This window comes from Lycium ferocissimum, chromosome 5, assembly GCF_029784015.1.
Source record: "Lycium ferocissimum isolate CSIRO_LF1 chromosome 5, AGI_CSIRO_Lferr_CH_V1, whole genome shotgun sequence".
In the NCBI taxonomy this organism is placed as follows: Eukaryota; Viridiplantae; Streptophyta; class Magnoliopsida; order Solanales; family Solanaceae; genus Lycium; species Lycium ferocissimum.
In genome coordinates this window covers 20,411,871-20,431,759 of record NC_081346.1, presented here as the reverse complement: position 1 = coordinate 20,431,759, position 19,889 = coordinate 20,411,871, and the positions used below count along the sequence as shown (strand labels likewise).

The window sequence follows — 19,889 nt, the reverse complement described above, 5'->3', positions numbered from 1 at the left end:
TGGTTCCTTTCTACATCAAACCGAGCTCTCTCTTTATCGAATTCAGCTTGTTGTCGAGTTTGCAGGGCCAAGAATTGAGCTTTCTCGTCTTCAAAACGCGCTTTCTCCGCGTCAAAGAAATCTCCCTTCTTATCGAGTTCCCTCTGTAACACATCAACGGCTTCTCTAACAATGCCCAAATCCTCGTATAAGGTCTGAATTGTAGAGCGATGTTTCCTCTCGGCAAATTTTTTAAGGCCGCTCTAACTCTAGCATCCATCTCTACCTCCATCCGGGCCAAATCCTCTCGGCGCTTTTAGTTCTTTATCGATAGCATGTAGAGTGGGCGATAGTTCTCTTCAACTTCAAACCGAGCTTGCTTGATTCTGACCTCAACCTCTGCCTCCTTGTCTCTTGCCTCTTTTACAGACCTTGATCATGAAACCAGTGAAAGTACAAGAGATCTACCTCTTCTTGATCACGATCCTCTATCATAGTACACAAACCTAGGACCCGATGGCCGCCCCAAATTCTTTGAGCTTCTGATTCTCGACGCCGATCTTCGATTTTACCTCCCATACAAAAGTTCCTGCATGTTCTCGACAATAGGTACGATTTGCCTCCGACCTAACGGCGTAAAACTCGAAGTGGAGATACGGTGAAACCTCTAAGGCCCGTTAGAACAAAAAGGGCCGATGAAGACATGTAGATCACCTCGGTAGAAGGAAACCAATGATAATTCCAAGTAATACGAGAAGTCAAACTTACGAAGATACTTTGCCCAAGCCTTGACGCCGTTTGGCAAATTTTTCCTTAATTCCTCCACCCTGTCTAGATGATCTAAGATATTGCTCTTCCAATCATATTTGAGTTTTGACTGGTAATGATGGCGGTATAAGTGCTCTAGAAACCACACTTGTAATAAAGTGTTACAACCTTCAAAATATTTTTCACCCTCTCGCATTCACAAAAGACGATATATATCGCTAGGATCATTGGTAAGATGGTGGAATCTTCTCTCTTCATCATGGGGTTGTGACTATCCCGGACAAACGAATGTTGATTTTTTCGTCTCGTCTAGGAAAAACCATGGGTCCCCGTGAATGCTACCATGAATGCTTCTTGCCTATGCTTTTCCCATGTAAAGTAGTGATTCCCATTTTTAGTTGCTTTCCATATTGTAGAAATCCTTGTTTGTTTCCATATCTCGCATATAAGAACTCCAAAGTAACCCATCCATTGTCCAAACATGCCATACGAGGGTGGTTAAGGTGCATTTGCTCCAAAAATTTATTTCCACTAACATTTCTCGAGCTAGAGGCGTTTTGTTACGAAGGTTCTTTCCTAACCCCGTAAACCACCTAGTTCTTCCGGTGTAGAGTCAACTCAAAATCTCCTGAAGCCCGGAAGACGTTGTTTGCGCAGAGTCCCGAACGGAATTAAAGCCTCAATTAGGTCCTGTCGGTCGATTCTCATAATATCTGTGAGGAATGCCGGATGTTTAAATATCGGTCCGAGATAATGACCCATGTCGTTCCACCAAGCCGCAGTAGCGGTGGGGTTTGTCCGCAATCATAAACTCGGGGGTTCATTGACTTCTTCAACTGCTTCATCTCTTGGCCTCTTATCACATCTCATCGGTATCATTTTTGCCTATTTAGAAAAATAAAAAGGACTTCGAATTAAGACCTAAACACAAGTACCATAGTCGTGGCACGCTAATTTGACATTCTCAAAGATCGATATTAACATTCTCAAAGATCGAATTAATATTTGTATACATCACTATATTTTTTTTCTAATTTAGATTTTAATAAATAAATTAGTGATTTTAATATTTGTCTTAGTTATATTTTATTTTTGGACTAGCTATTTGACATGTTATATTCTTTTTTTTATTAGTTTTAAAACGGTTAGTTAATATTTGTATTGTCACATTTGAGTCTTATCCTTGAAACAAAGGAAAAAAGGATAAAAAAATAAAAAAAAAGTTTTACTGACCTAAAACTCTCAACTCACCAGCCCACCATTACCCTATATACACACGTCACACACACTTCCCCTACACCCCACGTTTTTTTTCCTCCCTTTCACCTATCCTAAAACAAACATAATTCTTTTTCCCTAAAAACTCTCCTCAAACAATTATCATTAACTAGTCCTACTCCTTTATAAACTCTACAACACAACACCCGCATACCCTATATAAACACACACCTACACGTACAACAAGATCAGATCGGAAGTAGTAGAGAGAAAAAAAAAGTAAAACAGTAAAAGAAAAACAGTGAGCAAAAAATATAGAGAGGAAAAACACTTAGAGCAATTTAGGTGTTTCGAAAAGGTTTTATTCGAGTACGAGGTTTTCGTTTGAGGTTTCCGGCGAGTTTTCGGTGCTCCGATCGAATTCAGTTAGCAGGCTTACATTGAGTTCTGTTTGTCGGGTTCCATTTTCGGAATAGAAGTTGTAGCAGTCTGTGTATCAACTGAGCTGCATTTAATACAAAAATCTTGACTCGTGAAAAAGGTCCATCTCGATCCTCATTTTATTGTATTTATGCTCATGAATCGTGATCAATTCTATGAATTCGTTTGTTAACTATTTCAGAAACTTCAGTAGCTTTGATATGTTTTAGCTATACACTATTGAGATAGGAACTATTTTATGATTAAATTTGGTTAGTTTCATTTTTAGTTTGAAATATAAAGTGTTGTTTGGTTTGAGCTAATGACATCAAAGAATTTTGAACTTAAATATGATATAGATATGTTGGGGTAATATGTTAGCGTTTATGAATGCTTTTGTAATAATTTAAATGTCTTGATAATAGTGTTTAATGACGTGCTTTTTCTTATTTTATTTTTGTGCGTGTGTTCATCAATTAAAGGGCTGGTCCAGTGTGTTAATAAGCCAAGATATATAGTTTAAGCCTATCTAGAAGTAGTATTCTAATGGTAAAACGAAGGTTTGAGGTTCAAATATTTGGAAACTTAAGAAAAATTTAAGTGGAAGTTTTGAAACATAATTGACCAAATATAGTACGTGATCTTTTCCTCTTTTACTGTTTTGGTCTTCATCTTTATATTATAATATTGGATGTGTATTTGATTGGATATATCTTACCATGATAATTGTTAAGGATCAAAGGGTATTTTAATCTTTACTTAGCCATGTAACTTTGGGCCAAAATTGATTTATGGCCTAGCTAATTGTTTAAATGTGAGATGAGCTTGAGATGGGGTGCAATTATTTCAAACCCCGTTGTCAAGTATAAAAGAAAATAGCGGAAAAACCAATTGTAAGGGAGCGGGATGGGTTGCAAATTTATTCAAAATCCATTATCAAAGAGTGAAAAGGGACAAAATAATTGTTTTGGGTTAATTACACCTTTTGACCTAAGATTTTAGATAAAGATAATCACCATTGTTTAAGTAAGGCGAGTAGGTTAAAAATTCTAGGTGCGATACGCAAGTTAAGGTCGCGTTTACGCGTCTAACTGGCGTAAGTCGAGGCTGAGGTCGCAACTACGCGTCTTAGTCAAGACTAGTAAAAGGTCAATAATATTTAAGCGAATCATAGGCATAGCTAAATAAACACATTTTATTCAAAATAATTTAAACCGAACACAAGTTGATAAAGCGACCGTGCTAGAACCACGGGACTCGAGGGTCCACACCTTCCCCTCGGTCAACGGTAATTCCTTACCTGGACTTTTGTTTTCGTGTTCCAATAAAAATAGAGTCATTTCCTTTTGATTAGGGATTCATAAGGTGACTTGGAACACCAAAACTCAATTCCAAGTGGCGACTTTGTAACAAATAAAATAATCCCTCTTCAAAAAGTCACTTTAATTGGAAAAACCCTTTTAAATAAATCTAAAACTAATTAATTTGATTTTATTTATTTATGAAAAAAAGAAGGGGTGTGACACTAACAGCACGTGGCATGAAGCCAACACAATAAACAATCAAGTCATAATACATTATTACCACTCTCCCTTTATTAGTCTATTCTCTTAGTACAAGTAAATTCACCTTCTACTCACAAGACATTCGTTACTACTTAATCTAGAACTCAATCACAACCGTTAGTACATTTTATCCTTCCAATTGTCAACTTGATTCACTATTAATAGTATAGCACAATTAATCCCATATTATCAAAATTCTCATCATGAGACATAGAAAAATAGGTACCACCCACTACTTTCAAGTCGCATAAAATCCACCGATACTCAAGAACACCAAATCAAGAATCCTAAAGAATCTACAGGCCATAAGCCCGAACATACAAATCGCACAATAATACCATCCTATGATTCCATCCCAAATCTCCAATTCCTACACATGCATTCTCCGTTCCTTCTAATACATGAATATGGGAAACTAATCGGAGTCTACTGAAAGGAAAGTCGTAACCTACCTCAAGGCCGAGCACGTGCCACGCACATCCGTTGATTGTTCAATTTGATCATCACGTCGTAATCCGCAGGCAGGAACTTTGAGACAAACATGAGGCCCAAGAATAAAAATCATCATTAGAACCATTATAAGAGATTTCAGTTTAATAAGGAAGGTTTGGAAACTTAACCAACCTCTAGATTTCATTCATAAAAACACTAGGTGACTTGTCAATCTCCTTCCGTCGATAAGGTCAACTATTTAAGCCATCAGCTAGGTAAAGTTACCATTTTTAAGCTTGAACTTGAAAAAGACCCATTTCCAAGATTCATGGGAAAACTCATTTTTAAGAAGGAAGAAGGTAGGAATCTAGATTATTAACCCATCTAGGTGAAGAACATGGAAGATTACTTAATGGAATTCATGCGAACGATAATGCTAACCCAACATTCCTCCAACTTTAGGGATTTGAAATACCCATTAGATGGTTCTCTAGGTGAAGACTTTTAGGAGTAATTTACTAGGTGAAAGAAGAAATTAGAAGGTATTAGAAGGATTACCATGACCAATAAATCTGATTTTAGGCTACCCAAAAGACCTGGGGCTGGAATTCGGAATTTAGGGTTGTGAGAAAATGGGACCAATTCCCGAAATGATTTCTTAAATAGTGAATTTAATTGCTCGTCATCGTCGGCCGACTGCTCTTTAAGCGGCCGCATAGCCGCCGCAAAGCGGCGATGCCACCACACACGGCCGGCGCTATTCCCGACGAGGTCATCGCCGCAAGAGCGTGACCGCTGTAGCGTTCAGCCCAGTACTGGGGTGGTCTAACTGGGTCCTTGGCCCGAATTTCAATGATTGATTCCTTCTTGCACAATGAGTCCCACTAGTCTAGATGTCTGCCAAAAATACTTAGCAAACGGAAAGGTCTAGGATGACATGGTTGCCAATATTTCAAAATTTTTACAGTAACGACTAAACAGGTCGTTACAAGTTGTGGCTTGTACGATACAAATTGGATAAATCTATGAGAAATGGACTATCTAATCATTTGTAAACGTAGTGTAGATGAGCAAGTTTGTGTGCAACTAGTCCGTGTTTAGTCAGTTTCAGTAAAAATGAGGAAAGGAATTTTCTGCCTTGTGATCTTCATCTAGTCATGAATGTTATTATGGTCGTTAAGTATAAAGTGTCAGAATTATGTTTTAGTCCCTTTTTTTAAAGTTTAAATTGTAATTTATTGTTTGTTAGTTAAGTCCTAGGAGGAGCTATAAATATTTCTATTTACTCCCTTATTTTGTTATGAGAAGGGGACAGGTGTCGCATAATTACAGCTCATCAGGGCTACATATATTTGTTTGTATTGAACACTAGTATTTGCTCGTATGAAATACAATATTCCCTGTTTTCTTCCACATCTCCTCTCTTTCTCCCATTCCCTCTATTCTGATAAGAAGAGTGCCAAAATTCATACGTGCAACTAGAATCTTTGTTTTGTGCATGTGAGCTACGAAGTCATTACAGAGAGAAACGAAGAAGAATGAGGAGATCTAGATATTTTGGGAATGAATAGAGAAAGGCTATTTATACACAAGCTAACCGACTTACTCCTAAGCTAATCAAGTTAAAATTACAAGCTAAGTATACAACTAACAGATTAAGTTAAAGCATAACTAACAGATGTCATAACTAACAATTGGACCCCAATAACTAACTGCCTAGCTAGCTACAAGTGATGCTGCAATCTATAATCTAATAATCCCCTCCCCCTCCCGAAGCTGGAAGGTGTAGGATATTAAGCACTCCAAGCTTGCCAAGTAAGTGATCATGTTGAATTCTGGTGAGGCTTTTGGTCAACAAATTTGCCTACTGCTCCTTTGTCTTTACGTAAATTGCGCGCTTTGACAACTGCTTCCTTGATCTTGTCTCTAATAAAGTGATCATCAATCTCGATATGCTTTATACTCTTATGAAATATGGGATTCACTGCAATTTGAATTGCAGATTTATTATCACTATAAACATTTATTGGTTTTTCAATGTGCACATTCAACTCTTTAAACAAACTCTACAACTGGGTTAGTTCTGCCACAACTACAGCTAAATTTCTACACTCAGCTTCTGCCGAACTTCTAGAGACTGCCTGCTGCTTCTTGTTGTACTAGATTATAATGCAATAGTTATAATACGATTAAAGTTAAATAATAACGAGATTATTTAGTAATTTTTTTTTTAAAATGCCTGATTCACTTGATTAAAAATTTCGAAAAGATATGTATAATGTTAAATATATGTTTGATTTCATAATAGATAAGCTTTGCTAAACATTTATTTTCAATTTTCATCTTGGATGAGCGTGTAACGACCCGTTTGGTCGTTATAGTGTTTTTGACCCATTTACCCCTGTTGACCCTTCCTCTTGCCCGATTAGTATGATTTTGACCCGCGGAGATGGGTGGCATGGTTCCTGAGGCATTCGGGAGCATTTTGGGTTATTGGTTGGAAAGTTGACTTTTAGTCATTAGGTGTTGACCCGATCAAATAGACCTTCGTTGGGAATTCTGAGATCCTAAGTGAGTCCGTAGCGTGTCTTTATGTATGTTTACATATTTGGTTTGCTTCTGGGAGGTCTCGGGTGATTGTCGGGTTTTGAGAAGAAGTTAGTGAAAAACCAGCAAATTGCCGGTACTGATGTCTCGCTGGCGCGAGGCATTGTGCCCCACAGCGGACCCGCCTCGGAAAGGCCTGGTCCACTGGCGCGAGCTAGTTGGATTCTTGGCCCGTTGGAGTGGATGCAGTGTAGCGAGGAGAGTATCGCAGGAGCGGTTCCGCTATAGCGGACCCCTTACCGCTACGGTAGAAAACGCAGAAACAAACTATATTTAATGCTAAGTTAAACCCTTCATTTTCCATTCGCAAAATTATTTGTCCTACGTGTCTTTAAGGCGATTTGAAGAGGTTCTAGGTGGATATTTCTTGGGGTAAGTCTCTCTAACCTTTCTTTCCTTTATTTACCTTTCCTAAGCTTGAATCAATGGTAGAAAATCTATAGAACTAAAGGAAGAAGATGAGTTTTGACCTATATCTTGTTATTTGAAATTTAGTCTTCTAATATGAGATTAATTGATGGATTTGACTAATCTAAGCATGGAATTTCAGGAATTAGTAACCAATAGGCTTGAATCTTCCATTCTAGTTGAGAAATTGAAATGTTAAAAGTTAAGGTTTATACCCAAATTGGGGTTTTTGCCTTGAATGATGAAATTGATCAATACTTGAGCTAATTTAGAAATCGGAAAATAGAATTGAACTTTTAGAACGTTGGGCTACCTATTCCACATTTGAAATACCTGTTTTACCCTTGTGGGCCCGTTTTTCCTCTTTTACTTAGTTGATTTTGATTCAAATGAATGTATAGCAATATGGGTGCTATTGTGTCTCGTTTCTAACTCATAATTCGATAATGGCTAGACTTTGAGTATTTGGAGGCTCTTCAGAAGGGCAAGGCTCAGATTTGATTGTTCGTGGCTCCAGCTCGGCAGTGAGGTAGGTTACAGCTTGCCTTTTGATTAGACTCCGATTAGCGAAGCATATGTATAGTTAGTTATTACCGGAGAAAGTATGTTACGCCTTCGAGTATGAAGTTGGGATAGATTACGTAGGATTGGTACTGTCGACTGATTTGTGGGCTTGTTGCCTCTTTGTTGTGTCTTGGCTTGTTGCCATGTGTGTGATATTGGACTTGTTACTTAGTTGCCATATTGTGATTGTGGTACAACTGTTTCTCACTTATCTTAACATCATCATGGATAGAGGAAAGAAATTAATTTGATATTGATATTGTGATATATGTTCATGTTTAGCATAATTGGGACTGACATGATTTCACTTAGTATTGTTATTATGCATTGCATTCATCCCCATTTCCATGATACGTTGATATAACTTGTGATTGGTGTTGATGATGATAAGTGAAAAGGCAACATCCGAGATTATTTGGACATACTTGATATAGTAGCCATCTCTGGGCTGTGTGCGGAATGGGTAGTGATATGGAACCACCTCTGTGTTGTGTGCGGAGTGGTTGGTGTTGTGGAGTCATCTCTAGGCTGTGTGCGAAGTGATTGGTACATGGACTTGACGTGTCCCCCATGGGTCATGACTATCGAGACATGGAGGTATTTCATCCGTAGGATATGTGTATGGAGACTTACATGTCACACCCCAAACCATGGCCTAGGCATAACACAACACTAGGTACCTGACTGCATGTTACCGAGCGAACCGCATGGCTTACTGAATCAACATGGGGCATAAACATGAGCGGAATATAACATGAAACATGATAAGCCTTAGTAGAACATGGGAAGTCATAATATATTTAATAAAATACTTGTATAAAACGTGAATGCGGAAATATCATAACTGAGCCAAAGATGGCTATGCAACTCTGAGTATTGACATAACTGACTAACTAGTCTATGAAACCTCTATTATGAATCTGAACTGTAAAACATACTTGTTGGGACAAAGCCCCCAGCATACCTTAACTTACTGAACATGACATGAAAATAAACAAGGATAACACCCCGAATAAGATGGGGCTCACCAACAAGTTATTACAAGTAAATCATACTGAGCAGATGCGGCATCCTGTAAATCCATACTAGCATCGTGAAATGCAAGCCCCTGGGCAATAGAAAAGGGACTTCAACATATCAAAAGCAACCTAACGAAATAAATATGGTAAGAATACGGTGTAAGCATGAACATACGAACATATATATACATATAGATACACACACACACACATACATATATATATATATATATATATACATATATATATATATATATATATATATATGTATATATATATATATATATATATATATATATATATATATATATATATATATATATATATATATATATATATATATATATATATATATATATATATATATATATATATATATATATATATATATATATATATATATATATATATATATATATATATACACACATATATATATATATATATATATATATATATATATAAAAATACACACACACACACACACACACACACATATATATATATATATATATAACACACACACATACATATATATATGTAACACGAGTAAAAATATATGTGGGAGAGCATTAATATAACCGACATGTAACCACCACATTAACACGTGGCATATGATCTCTGCCCGATCAGCTAAGCTATTTTGTACCTTGCCGGGGTACAATACATGAACATGACATGAATGGATCTGTATCCCTCAATGGGGAATATATGAAGGAATCATCCTACTGGGCGGAGCGATCCTTATCCTACATCAGCATACGTAGTTTCAGGTATAAAACCTTCTCGGTAATATGTGCAACTCTCAAAAACATGAACATGATATAGTTGGCTGAGAAGCCCATAAATTTTGTAAAAGCATGACTTGTAGTATAACATGGATATCTTGTTTCATAATCATGGATAAAGATTATATAATTTATATGCATGAAAACGTGTAGACATGTAGGATATTCATGGCAGTAAGCATAATATTTAATGACTTGCATGTAGAAACCCATGGAATGTAATATACGGGTTTTCATGGATTACGGACGGATTCCCAATAGCCAAAATGGAAGATTAGGAATACAACAACGGATATATATATTTCAAACATGGTAAATCATAGTGCATGGACTTAGGGTCATCATGAACTTGGCTAAAAACCCTAGTTTAGTTAACTCTTGGACTATCATGGAAGAACGTGGCGTGGGGAAGAACAACGATGTTCCCACACGTTGATAGAAACTGTACATACCTGGTAATGCTCCAAACTTGTATAAAAAATCTGAACTTGAAGAGGTATCCCTAAAGCTTTAGTCTTGAATCCTTTGAATGGTTTTCTTGAAAACCCTAGGTTAGGAACAATGATTTCCTTATTAGGTTACATGAATATATGTTAGAATTGACTTGGAATGACTTACTTTCTTGTTTTGGATTGATGGGAGAAGAAAACCTTCGTTCTAGGACTTGGAGAATGTGAAAAGTGGAAAAAGAACTAAACATGATGTATTTATACATAACTGAGTTAGAAAATTTTACGGTCAACTTATATGGTCCGTATAAACTAATTGTATTTAACAGTGAATAAAATTTTAGAAACTGGGACTTCCCAAACGAGTTTCAGGACTGAAAATATGGTCCGTATAACATTATACGGTCCGTATCGAAACATTTTAAAAAAACTTGGCAGAAACTGGGATTTTTATACTCACCTTATAAGATCTCGAAGTACAGGCCGTATATTAATATACGGTCTATATATATGGTCGTGAAAATGGGGCTTTTACTGAACTGAAGGGAATTTAGTTCCAACACTTTCTGTCTGATATTCTGAGTCCTAAATCATGAATCATAGCCTAGTTTAAAGGTACGAGGTGTTACATTACATTTGGCCAGTGCATGTCATTGCATTGCATATGCATTCATTACTTCATTCACATATTTCATGGATTCTGTCTTGATATTCCTATCACTTGTGGTATTCTTTCTTGGACTGTGTGGTGGTTGTACTTGATTGCGAGCATGTCTATTCTTCAGTTCCTTTCATTATATATGTGATCTGATCGTTGTCTGCCTATGATACCTACGAGTACATAGTGTTGGTACTGATACTACCTTACTGCATTCTTTTTTGAGTGCAGAGTTCGTGATAGGCTCTACTTCTACCCCTCGCGAGTGATCCCGAGGCCTAGAGTTCGAGTGTCCAGGGTAAGCATCTAGCGAACTCGCTGCCCAGAGACTCATCTATCTTTTGTCTTTGTTTACTTCCATTCAGACATATATTTTCACTTTTGGACTTGTATTTCTAGACATTTACTTAGATGCTCTTGTATGATTCAGACCAGATCTGGGGGTTGTATTTAGATTCCGCACTTACGTTTATTTATGATTTAGACTTCTATTGCTTCGATTTATTTTATTATTGTTTGGATTAATTATGGAGGGACAGGTTCGCCTACCAGGTGGGAAAGGATAGGGGCCTGCACGACTAGTGATTTGGGTCGTGACAAAGCGTTGGTGAAGACCATTTTTTACAATGGATAAATTACTCACTTACCAACAGCAACAACATACCCAGTATAGTCCCATAAGTGGGGTTTGGGGAGGCTACAGTGTACCTAGACCTTATCCTTACCTTGAGAGGTAGAGAGATTGTTTCTGACATACCCTTGGCTCAAGAAAAGCAACCCCAGAAAAAGAAAAAAGATACACTACCTGCTTATTTATTTAGTAGATTTAACTTAATCCCTTTTTAAACATTTAAATTCTGGGAAACGATGGATCGTTGACCAGCTAAATGGGAGACAGAACCCCTGGTTTGTCAAATAAGGAGTGGAAAGTGATCCTTTCCGTTATTTCCCCTACGTCTACTCTAAACTCTAAAGACCTAACTAACAAAATGGTGCTAATCAATTCATAGATCAATCTACTTCTTGTTTTATTGTACTTACTTATTTTGAGACAGATTTTTCATAATTCATAATAGAAATATTCCATTGCTGATCAAGCTAAATGAGTTAACCCCAACTTCGATAAATCACTACAAGAAAGTAGGAAATGGCAACTCTTTTGGCAACAACAATAATATAGTTGGAAAAATTCAAAACATGGCAACAACTTAATTTTATTGTTGACATATATGATGAATCTCTTAAATTTTTTTTTTTTTGTTGCCAAACAATTTCATTTTGTTGTCATATATAGTATTGACTGTTGTTGCAAAAAGTAATTTTGACAACAACAAAAAAGTTGTTGCACGTCGTTGCAATAACAGCCGATGGAAAAAGTTTATGCAACAACAAAAAAAATATTGTTGCCAAAAGTACTTTTTGCAACAATAGTCTATCTATGGCAACAAAAATGTTTTTGTTGGCAAATATCTTCTTTCTTGTTGTGATAAGACAATAGACAAGCTTATTAGCAATGGGTATGGACAGTAGTGGAGCCAGGAATATAAGGGAAGTCAAAAAAAGAGTTCTTATGCCATGGAGATTCAAGAAAAAAAAAAAAAAGATTCAACAATTTATATATATGCTAAAAAATCAATTTTTTCCCTATTTGTATAGTGTAATTTTTCAACGAAGAGGGTTCAATTGACCATCCTTACGCCCCATGGCTTCGCCCCTAGGTATGGATAAAATACTGTTAGAGTTTTCCCCTTAAATGGTGTTATGTAGCACATATCCGAATGAGTCGAGACCCCATATAGCTTACCAGACATTAGGTGGAAAAACAAAAAAGAAAAGCTTATTAGCAATGATCCTAATATCCTAATGGAGTATGTAAAGGAGCTTCATTTATTCCTCAATAATTTCTATTCCTTTTCCTTCAAAATGACCACTACTAATTAAAGCACTAAGTGCAACTTTGACTTCTAAATAAGATACTTTAAATATGCCCTTTATCAACTATATTTAGATATATTAAATTTAATGGGGTGTTGACAGAGCAGTGTTTCTTCCTGTATTTCTATTTGAAAAGCCAGCCACTTGTGGGTATCTTTTCATAGGTAAATACATGTTGGCAATTTTCTTGTGCAAAATATGATTAAAGTCAGAAGGCAGTAGTTGTCATGTTACCCTTCGTTCTCTATATTTAATCAGATTGACCCGATATATATTAATCCTATTAAATAAAGTATTAATTTTGAATACTTTTATGAATTCACAGATATAAATACTATTATCATCTTTTGTGTTCGAGTTCTTGCTACCTTGTGTCACAATAATAGTTATTACTATAAGAGATTATAACTATTGCCTATGTTGTACGCCTGCATACACAGAAAGCAAAAGCAGTAAAAATAACTATTCCTCATAAATTATATTAAGGGTGCATTAATAATTTAATTTCTGAATTTCGACAATCATTAAAGAAAGAAAATTTACTCGTGGCTCGACATTCTTAACCCTAATGTCGCCATTAAACATTGTACGTAAAACATTTAATTTGTCTTTATGTATGTCTTCTTTTGGAGCCTTAAAAAATAAGGGTTTACCGTTTCTTTTTCACCTAAATAAAGATTTATATTAAACTAATAATAAGATCAACTGATCTTGAGGGAGGAGAAAATGATAAAATAATCCCTTATGTTTGTGGTAGGTTGAAAATAATCTTTTAAATATATTCATCATGAGAAGTTATGGTCCTTTAACTTTGCCAAAGTGAACACTTTTGACACATATCGAAATATTTAACAAACTCTGGCTATCGTGAATTAACAAGAATGTGAAAAGAAGAATTTAACATGAACTCACGTTTGATTGCAGTTTCCGCCGTTTTTGGTATATTTCCGATCTAGTGCAACTTTTTGAAGTTTAATTTTTGCTTTTTAAAATAAAAAAATAAAAAAAAAATTGGTGTAGGTTTTTTTTTTTTGCTGCGCTTTATGAGATATGATGGTGTTCCGTTAAATCTTTTTTTTTTTTTTTTTTTTGCGCAGTTCGTAAAATCTAATTGCCAGAGTTTGCTAAATATTTGATAGAGATCGAAAGTGTTCATTTTTGACAAACTTAGAGGATCAGAACTGCTCAAAAGTGTAGTTAAGGGATCATTTTTGCCATGTTTCTCTTCCATCGTTTACCAAACCATGGACTTGGTAATGATCCCACTTAAATATTACTACCACTATACTTGAGATAAGAAATTGGAGCTTTGCGTGCCCACTCTTTTCTCCTCTATTTCCTTTTCTCCATTACTAGTAGCTTCTGCACGTCTTCTCTCAAAGAGATCAATGGGTCGGTACAATTTGTTTGTGCTTTCAACTACTCGATAGATCTGCTTCCTGCTGAGATGTATTCTTTAAACTTGGTTCTTATTTAACATTATTTTCTTGGGTTTAATTTGTTTGCGTGTTTTAATTTCAACTGGTTATTGTTTCATTTGTTCGAATAATTATTGATACACTCCTAGTACGTACCTATCCCACTTATAATTGATAAACGCAAATTGATATTGTAATGTCTGTGTGGACAACTAAACTAAACATACACATTTCATGAAATTTATTTCTTGTTAGAGTCTCTGAAACGTACATTTTACTCGCTTTTGCTTTTTCTTTCAGTTCATGACACAGGTCTAATAAGGAGAAGACAAATTTGATGATGGCCTCCGAAAGAGAAATATTCAGCCTATCTGGACCACTATACCTCACTGCTATTGATTGGTAAGCTCATTTCCAAGTGAAGAGCAGCTCATTTTTCTTTCAATCTTCATTTGTGCGCATTGATATAAAAAAAAAAATCAATTAATTCCTTCGTATTTAGAGAGATCTATGAACTCTTTCTTTGTTACGACTTCAAAGGGTGGATTTGACTTGTGTGTCGCTTTAGACATGGCCTAAATATCGCACAAATGTCATAGTATCCCATGTTGAACGAGAGATTGAGTTGTTTTTTCTTATATGATCTTAAAAAGTGTATTTGTTTTCATTAAGATTAAGACGTCTGAATCTGAATACATATCTGAATGATTAAGATGTTATCTTTAGATCTGAACGTTGAATAATTAAGACTGTTTGTTTTCCTAAGATCTGAATATGTACAATTAAAAGAATTATTAAATATGAAATTTTAAAAACATAGTAATTAAATATTACTTCAACAATATATTTGACAAAATATTAATATAACATAGCTAAAATTGATAAAATATAAAATATTTAATAGTATATATTTGATAACAATTTACAATGTATCTAAACTACGAACTCAAACACGATTTGATTGAAAAGTTGCATCAAATCTTGGAGGTCTCTCTCCCTCTTGCTCCCCTCTCTCTTTATTCCTCATCTTCTCATCTTATATTTCAGAGACCCACCAAAATTGAATAATGAAAAAAGTGAATATTCCATCATTGAATAAATTAAGAGAACAAATAGTAAAGAGGTAGAGAACCAAAATCATTGAAAGTCAAAGAATCACAATCTGCCATGATTTTTCATCCATGGTATTCTTTATCAGACCCAAATTATATATACTTATGGTATTCTTCAACTTCAATGGTAGTGTTAACTCACATGAAAGAAAATGTTTTTTCACTGGAAGAAATAAGAAATTACAGAATCCGACGAGCATATGAATCTATGTTGTTTTATCCCCCAAAAGAAAACTGAGAGTAGTAAAAGAGTTGTGGAAGAAATCAGGTTGGGTTTGTGGAAGAAAGCGTTAGTTGTTCTATAGCTATTGATATAGAGTTTATTAATTTAAAAGACACAATTGAGGAATTGAGGTCTAAAAAAAAAACTTCCTCGTAAAAAAAAAACTCAAAACAAAAAAAAAAAAAAAAATGCACTTAATGAAGGTCTGAATCTGAATCATTTAGATTCAGACCTTCATTAAGTGCAAATAAATATTAATGAGGCCTTAGACAATAGTCACCTCATAAACCAAGTTTTGAATTACATTAGCTCAATGTCCATTTCATTAGAATGGTTTTCGGCCACTATGTTATGCTATTTAGGCTCTACTTGTCAAGGTTTGGGCATCCAATTGAAGCTACAGTATTCTCTATTAGTTGAGAGATTAGACTATTGTCTTTTTACTTACTTGTCACATGAGCGAGCTTTTAGAGTCGAGATAGACCTAAAGTCTTTTTTCTTAGCACAAATTTTTATGGTATAGTCAAGCACATAACAAGTCATTTAGAGTTACATACTAATAGACTTCAAATTATTGAATCAAGTTTGCATGTTTCACAGGAGAAATACTGATCATCGGAGGTGTGTAGCAGCGAGCTTAGTACAGAGTGTGTACATTCTTGAACGTGACCGCCAAAGAAAATCACAAAGGTCCTAATGCCCTTGCTCCACCTTGGTGGGAATTCTTCCATTTTCGTTTAATCCAAGTCTTGGTGGACACTGAAGATCAATCTTACTTTAGCGCCATTTATGAATACAAATATCCAAACTCCCATTTCCACTACAAAACAATGGACGACATTCAAAATCAGAAGCAGAATCAGAATCCACCAAAGTATGTGATTGCCTTTCGAGGCACAATCGCCAAAAAAGGTAACAGATCACAGGATTTCAAATTGGATCTCGGACTCATTCGCAACAATCTTCACAATAGCTCCCGTTTCCATATTGGCTTGCAAGTTGTACAAAATATCGTTCAGAATCACGGGGTCTCGGATATTTGGCTAGCGGGGCATTCCTTGGGCTCTTCAATTGCACTACTAATCGGAAGGGATATGGTTAAAATGGGAATTCATCTCGAAACATATCTTTTCAACCCACCATTCACATCACTTCCAATAGAGAAATTCATCAAAAATGAGAAACTGAAGCATGGAATCCGCTTTGCTCAGAGTGTGCTCACTGCGGGACTGTCTATTGCTGTCAATAGTAACAGGCCAAAGTCTCAAAAAAGTCATGATCCGTTTATGTTGTTATCTACGTGGGTCCCTTACTTATTTTTAAATCCATCAGATCTTATTTGCGCGGAATACATTGGATATTTCGAACATAGGGAAAAGATGGTTGCGATAGGGGCAGGGGATATCGGACGAATTGCCACACAGAATTCAATAAGAAGTATAATTGCGAATGCAAGAGGAAAAGATCAATCGGAACCGTCACACCTACTTCCTTCTGCATTTGTTACCATTAATTTGAGCCCTTCTCCAGATTTTAAGCGAGCTCATGGAATCCACCAATGGTGGAATCCAAGTTTGCATTGCAACTGTAAATTTTACCAGTTTCGGTAGGATTTTTGGTATGTGGTTGAAATTAATCTTCTTTGAATTTAGAAAGTTGTCCTACAGGAAGTGTACAATAGTTCTGACAAATGGACTATTTAATTAGATTACGTTGGAGGGAAGGCCTCATAACCTATTTGCTAGTATTTGGTATAAGGTTAGCGATCGAGATTTTTTGTCATAACTCATGTGAGGAAACTGTATCTTTTTGCAGTTAGATTTTTTTTTATTTTTTATATACCAAGTTGACCTGCTTAGTGATACACATAATTATGCCTTTAACTGAAATGGAACCTTGAAGTCAACGACCAGGATGAGCTGATTCGGCTCTCTCCGCTACCCTTTCGCTTCATTTCGTCAAGTACACATCTAGATGAGAGACATGTATCCTATTTAATTTTTAAATGTCAAGAATTAATTACATTGACAAGTTTCATAATCATAGTTAAGTGAATAAGTTTTGAAAAATTACTCTCCAGATTTGATAAGAAAATAAATTTCCCACAAATTTTGATACCCATTAATATCATTAATTTCATATTATATTTTTTATTAAAATTGTAAAAGATGAACCTAACAACGTGATTGTTTAGCCTAATAAACAGTAGTCTTTGAAACATTTTGGCTTTAGAAGAATGTTTTCTTTTATTTCATAAAAAAAGAAGATAAAAGAATATTTTTTAAAAGAATAGATACCCCCCCCCCTTTTTCCCTTCTTTCTTCAATTACAGCAGTTTTATTTCTCAACATAATGTGCAAATAAATTTACTTGTCAATTTCTCCTTGAATTTTAGAATTTGATATTTCACAAATTTGTAATTCTTATCCTATGGATTACCCTCTCGCCTTTTATATATATATATATTATATATATATATATATTTATGGCTTTTGTCAAGTTTATAAAGATAAAATTTAAATATCTAGAAACAACCAAAAAAGTGTTATAAGTTATGATAATTTATAATTCAAATAATTTAGAAAAAATATAAGAACAACGTGGTTAAAGAACTACCTCATAGATTCTTTCACATAAATTGAAACGGAGGGAGTATAAACTTTGATCTATTTAATTGAATTAAAAACTTTTCATACAGTTCATCAAAAAAAAAATTATTAGGCAAAGTTCTAAATATTACTCAATTAACAAATACTACTATGAAATAACAGATAAGCTACAAATGTCTGTGTGTCATACACTAAACATGGCCACTTACCACTTTGGCTTTTTATTTACAAAACTTTCCCATCTCTCTTTTCTTCTAAAAGGAATACGTAATAAGCATATTATATAATTTTATTACACCAACTTTACGTCCTTTCACGTTAAAAACAAATTGTAACCACAGGGATAAAAATCCTTAGAATATTATCCAAAGCTACAAAATACCAAGATTCTAAAAATAACGCGAGTTATTATTAAAAAGAAATAAGACTTCAAAAAGAAATAGGATTAGGCCAAGTGCCTCTTTCTTTTCTTTTTTTTTAGTTTTCAATACGAAATCTATTTCATCTAGAAGTAGTACCTTTTTAAAATTCTGTTTATATTCTTTTTACCTAAATAATCTATTAATAGAAAAGGGTATAAAAGTCGTTAAATATTTAAAGGATATTTTGATCAACCAATATTTGTATTCATGCTTTTAAAATAACTAGTCTCTATGAACATGCTTCGCATGTTATTCCCAGTCAATCATAACAGAAGATATTAGGTAACTTAGTTCAGTTTTGACATATCTTTATTTTCTAAAAGAAATAAATGTAATCATAAAAATTAAGATATGTTTTTTTGAGAAATTGTGTCCTTCAATTTCAATTAGCTTTCCTCACTTCACACAGTAGTGTGACATTTCGCGTTTGACATTCATGTTTTTTAATAATAGATACTCCTACATTGTGGATTTAAAAAGTATAATGATGGGAAGAAATTATTGGTATGTTCAAAAACGTAAAAAGAAATAGGATCAAATTCCAAGTAGTAATTAAACAGGTTAAGTATTCCCAATTCCTAACTCCCTGTCTGGATGGTTGTTTCCCGTGGTTCATTAATGTATGGTTTTCTTTAAAATCATGTTTGTATCCATTATTCATAAAATTATGTTCTATGGTATTGTAAACCTTTTGTAATTTTGTGGTTATATAACCATGAAAAAGTCTAATTTTTATAACCACAAATTTGGTGGTTTCTGCATGGTTAAGTATTTCATTTATGCATTATACCCCCACCCTCCACCACCCATCCCCACCCTACCACCCACCCCACCCTACCACTCCCTCCCATCCCTAACTACCCCACCCCTCTGCCACCCACCCCTACCCTACTACCCACCACCACCACCTCCCACTACCCCTTACCACCACCTACCGCACTCCACAACCACTAACCCTTACCCTACCACCCACTACCCCCACCCTCATCCCACAACCACCCACCCCACCCACTACCCCTAACCACCCAACCCACCCACTACCCCTCACAACTACCCAACCCTACCCCACAACCACTGATCACCCCCACCCACGACCCCCACCCTCATCCCACAACCACTCATCCCTCCACCTGCACCACCCCCACCCACTACCCCTCACAACCACCCAACCCTACCCCACAACCACTCACCCCCACCCTACCACCCACTACCCACCCCTCCACCACCCCCACCCATCACTTACTTATTTTTTAAAGTTCCTATTTTATCTTTAACATAAGTTTTATTACAATATA

At 35.4% G+C, this 19,889-nt stretch overlaps 1 pseudogene; it reads left to right on the top strand.

Annotated features, from left to right (window-relative positions):
• Window positions 1-13,935: 13,935 nt before the first annotated feature.
• LOC132058288 (GDSL esterase/lipase At4g10955-like) lies at window positions 13,936-17,296 on the top strand (annotated as a pseudogene).
• The last annotated feature ends 2,593 nt before the right edge of the window (window positions 17,297-19,889 follow it).